At 38.8% G+C, this 5,670-nt stretch overlaps 1 pseudogene; it reads right to left on the minus strand.

Moving 5' to 3' along the window:
* Nucleotides 1-5,670, minus strand: part of LOC111975161 (ras-related protein Rab-3C-like) — a 19,116-nt pseudogene that overhangs the window by 4,614 nt on the left and 8,832 nt on the right.

The following is a 5,670-nucleotide window of genomic DNA, read 5'->3' on the forward strand; positions in this document are numbered from 1 at the left end:
AATTACTTAAAAATCATACAATGTGATTTTCTGGATTTTTGTTTTAGATTCCGTCTCTCACAGTTGAAGTGTACCTATGATAAAAATTACAGACCTCTACATGCTTTGTAAGTTGGAAAACCTGCAAAATCGGCAGTGTATCAAATACTTGTTCTCCCCACTGTATATATACAATGTCAAGAAAAAGTATGTGAACCCTTTGGAATTACCTGGATTTCTGCATAAATTGGTCATAAAATTTGATCTGATCTTCATCTTAGTCACAACAATAGACAAACACAGTCTGCTTAAACTAATAACACACAAACAATCATACGTTTTCATGTCTTTATTGAACACACCGTGTAAACATTCACAGTGCAGGGTGGAAAATGTATGGGAACCCTCGGATTTAATAACTGCTTGACCCTCCTTTGGCAGCAATAACCTCAACCAAACGTTTTCTGTAGATGCGGATCAGACCTGCACAACGGTCAGGAAGAATTTTGGACCATTCCTCTTTACAACACTGTTTCAGTTCAGCAATATTCTTGGGATGTCTGGTGTGAACCGCTCGAGGTCATGCCACAGCATCTCAATTCGGTTGAGGTCAGGACTCTCCAGAAGGCGTATTTTCTTCTGTTGAAGCCATTCTGTTGTTGATTTACTTCTGTGTTTTGGGTCGTTGTCCTGTTGCATCACCCAACTTCTGTTGAGCTTCAATTGGCAGACAGGTAGCCTTACATTCTCCTGCAAAATGTCTTGATAAACTTGGGAATTAGTTTTTCTGTCGATGATAGCAAGTTGTCCAGGTGCTGAGGCAGCAAAGCAGCCCCAAACCATGATGCTCTCTCCACCATACTTTACAGTTGGGATGAGGTTTTGATGTTGGTGTGCCCTGCCTTTTTTCTCCACACATAGTGTTGTGTGTTCCTTGCAAATAACTCAACTGTAGTTTCATCTGTCCACAGAATATTTTGCCAGTAGCGCTGTGGAAAATCCAGGTGCACTTTTGCAAACTTCAGACGTGCAGCAATGTTTTTTTTTGACAGCAGTGGCTTCTTCCGTGGTGTCCTCCCATGAACACCATTCTTGTTCAGTGTTTTACATATCGTAGACTCGTCAACAGAGATGTTAACATGTTCCAGAGATTTCTGCAAGTCTTTAGCTGACACTCTAGGATTCTTCTTAACCTTATTGAGCATTCTGCACTGTGCTCTTGCAGTCTTTGACTTACAGTCACTCCTAGGGAGAGCAGCAACAGTGCTGAACTTTCTCCATTTATAGACAATTTGTCTTACCTTGGACTGATGAATATCAAGGCTTTTAGAGATAATTTTGTAACCCTTTCCAGCTTTATGCAAGTCAACAATTCTTAATCTAACTTCTTCTGAGATCTCTTTTGTTCGAGGCATGGTTCACATCAGGCAATGCTTCTTGTGAATAGCAAACTCAAATTTTGTGAGTGTTTTTTATAGGACAAGGCAGCTCTAACCAACATCTCCAATCTTGTCTCATTGATTGGACTCCAGGTTAGCTGACTCCTGACTCCAATTAGCTTTTGGAGAAGTCATTAGCCTAGGGGTTCACATACTTTTCCCAACCTACACTGTGAATGTTTAAATTATGTATTCAATATAGACAAGAAAAATACAATAATTTGTGTGTTATTAGTTTAAGCACGCTGTGTTTGTCTATTGTTGTGACTTAGATGAAGATCAGATCAAATTTGATGACCAATTTATGCAGAAATCCAGGTAATTCCAAAGGGTTCACATACTTTTTCCTGTCACTGTATACATATATTTGTTGGTCTGATGTGGATGTGATTAATGAGGAGCAGACGCTGTACTTGAGGAATTTATGAAATTGCTTCTTCCAATTATTGATAAACATGCATCTGTTAAGAAACTGACTGTTAGAACTGTTAAGGTTCCATGAATTGATGAGGAATTGAAAAATGGTATGGTTGAAAGAGATGTGGCAAAAGGAGTGGCTAATAAGTCTGGCTGCACATCTGACTGGCTGACTTACTGCAAATTAAGAAATGATGTGACTAAACTCTACAAAAAGAAGAAGAAACTTTATTATGAAGCCAAGATCAATGATATAAAGAATAACGGAAAAAACTTTGGTGTACTTTAAATGAAATTATGGTTAGAAAGACAAATTCAACTCCATCTTTCATCGAATCAGATGGCTTATTCATCACAAAACCATTTGATGTTGGCAATTATTTTAATTTTTAATTTTAATTTTAATGATATGATATTATTAAATTATATTTAATAATTTGCAAAGTGGGCAAACTTCGATAGGAAATGCCAATAACGAATAGTGAGCAATTGTATTCATGCATAAAAAAAACAATAAATGAAAGAAAAGCATTGCAAGTTTGAATTCTATAAAGTTGGTATGGGAGAGGTGGAAAAATTATTGTTATAGATCAATTATCACAAACCTCCTGGCATTGACAACTTGGATGAAAAGCTACTGAGGATGGTAGCTGACTCTATAGCCACTCCTATCTGTCATATTTTTAATCTGAGCCTAGAGGAAAGTCTTTGTCCTCCGGCCTGGAGGGAAGCCAAAGTAATTCCGCTACCCAAGAGTGGTAAAGCAGCCTTTACTGGTTCTAACAGCAGACCTATAAGCTTGCTGCCAGTTCTTAGCAAACTGTTGGAAAAAATTGGGTTTGACCAAATACAATGCTATTTCTCTGTAAACAAATTAACAACAGACTTTCAGCATGCTTATAGAGAAGGGCACTCAACATGTATTGCACTGACACAAATTACTGATGATTCTTTGAAAGAAATTGATAATAAAAGACTGTGGGAGCGGTACTGTTGGATTCCAGTGCATCCTTTGATATTATTGACCATAATTATATGTTATGGCTTTTCAACCTCTGCCACATCGTGGATTCAGAGCTATCTAGCTAATAGAACTCAAAGGGTTTTCTTTAATGGAAGCTTCTCTAAAGTCAAACATGTAAAGTGTGGTATACCACAGGGCAGCTCTCTAGGCCCTCTTCTCTTTTCTATTTTTACCAATGACCTGCCACTGGGATTAAACAAAGCATGTGTGTCCATGTATGCTGATGATTCAACCATACACGCATTAGCAACCACAGCTAATGAAGTCACTGAAACCCTTAACAAAGAGTTGCAGTCTGTTTTGGAATGGGTGGCCAGTAATAAACTGGTCCTGAACATCTCTAAAACTAAGAGCATTGTATTTGGTACAAATTATTCCTTAAGTTCTAGACCTCAGCTGAATCTGGTAATAAATGATGTGGCTGTTGAACAAATTGAGGAGAATAAATTACTTGACATTACCTTAGATTGTAAACTGTCATGGTCAAAACATATAGATTCAATGATTGTAAAGATGAGGAGATATCTGTCCGTAATAAAGAGATGCTCTGCTTTTTTGACACCACACTCCAAAAAGCAAGTCCTGCAGGCTCTAGTTTTGTCTAATCTCGATTATTGTCCAGTAGTGTGGTCCAGTGCTGCAAGGAAAGACCTAATTAAGTTGCAGCTGGCCRAGAACAGAGCGGCACGTTTTGCTCTTCATTGTAATCAGAGGACTGATATAAATACTATGCATGCCAGTCTCTCTTGGCTAAGAGTGGAGGGGAGACTGACAGCATCACTTCTTCTTTTTATAAGAAACATTAACAACATTAACATTGTTGTTTGCATAGTCAACTTACACACAGCTCCGACACACATTCTTACCCCACCAGACATGCCACCAGGGGTCTTTTCACACTCCCCAAATCCAGAACAAATTCAAGAAAGCGTACAGTACTTCCTATTGCATGGAACTTCCTTCCATGCAATATTGCTCAAATAAACAGCAAACCTGGTTTCCAAAAACAAATAAAGCAACACCTCACGGCACAACGCCTCTCCACTATTTGACCTAGATAGTGTGTGTATAGGCAATGATACGTAAGATACCTGTGGCTTTTAAAAGAAAATGTATGCAGTTCTGTCCTTGAGCTGTTCTTGTATATTGATGTTCTGTATTATGTCATGTTTCATGTTTTGTGTGGACCCAAGGAAGAGTAGCTGCTGATATTACAACAGCTAATGGGGATCCTAATAAAATACCAAATATATAGTCTCATAAGTAATTATAGCTAATGATATTTAAAACATCATACATGGTTTTACTACCACTTATTAATTATTATGAATGCTTATAGTCAGTGTTATAACACATTACAAATGATGTTATAAAGCATTATATGTATGTACTTCATAGAAAGTGTTAACTAATAAAGTATTTTTGTGCTCTGTCACTGCTATGGCTTTAGTGAACAAGCGCACTGATTTGAACAGCTCCAAGATAATAACAGTCATTAGCTGACTGGTATCAAGACTTCAGAATAGAGCAGTTCGTGATTCTACAGTAGTTGCTGTTAAATTTGATTGCATTGCAATGTCTCATACAGAGAGCCTGTTAAATAAATGAGTTTTCTTCCTTTCTTAGCAGTTAGTCATCCGACAGTACATCAGCGCGTTGCCGTAGTGATCGCGAGCGCCCCTTTCCTCTCTGTGCTCCTATAATCCTGTTGGGCTGTGAGGGTGCGATAAGGCTACAGCAGTGAGCTGTAATCATGCTACAGAGAGGGAGGGGTCACACCGTCTGGCCACAACACCTGGATCTACACAACCACAGGGAACAGAGATGTTTAACCCGTCTGCTTTCTACAAAGATGCCCTACTCAACATACCAACACTAGGGTTGATGTGACACGCCCATTCTGTACACAAAAGAGGAAATGGTAGTCAAAATCACATTCGCTCTACACAATTGAGAAAACATTTTTCTTTTCGTTTCACCGTGAGACATTTAATAATCGTTTTGTCAAGTGCATCCATCAAAACATTCTCTTTCTTAAACTATTCTGGTAGAGTTTATCCCAGAAACCTGGTAATTGGGACTGATGAAATAGACTTCTTGTTCTTATTTCTAGGAATAAATCATGTTGAATCCAGGATACAGGAAAGATACAGTAAGTACAAGGTTCCAGTAGTGTAGGTATTCAGTATTCGGATGGAAATAGATTTTGTGGCTCACAAAGACAGTGATTCGTGACTTTGCCTGACCTACCCAGGGATCCCCCCCCCCCACACACACAGATGGGCCAGTGGCTCTCTGACAACAAGCGCTCTAATCAATACGCTTAGATAAGGAGATACTGACGGAGATGAAGGTCAGCTATTTGGGTCTGTTTCTTCACAGGGAGAAATCTTCTACTCATCCTGTCTCAATACAGAGCCAAACAACACATGTTGTCCATAAAGATATGTAGTCTTTCTGAGAATCTTGTGTTAAGATATACAGTATGTAAACAATACTTAACAAAAACATGTCATCTGAAGTTGCTTCTTCCTCCTGTATTTCATGGTACATGATATACTGACAAAATTGCAGTCCTTCAACGTGCTGTTATTGCTGACCATACTGGTTTTCAATATATAATAACTGGGCTATTTAACACAAATGTTCCTCCTAGAGAGGGTGAAAATGTGTTGTACCCCAGTAGAACTCACCAGTCCTGCACACAATGGAAGGACTCCTCGTTGGTGATGTCATACATAAGGATGAAGCCATATGGCTCCCCGGTAGTATGCAGTGGTGATTGTCCGGTCTGTGGTGTCCTGTCTCTTC

The sequence above is a fragment of the Salvelinus sp. IW2-2015 genome, linkage group LG15 (assembly GCF_002910315.2).
Source record: "Salvelinus sp. IW2-2015 linkage group LG15, ASM291031v2, whole genome shotgun sequence".
Classification (NCBI taxonomy): domain Eukaryota; kingdom Metazoa; phylum Chordata; class Actinopteri; order Salmoniformes; family Salmonidae; genus Salvelinus; species Salvelinus sp. IW2-2015.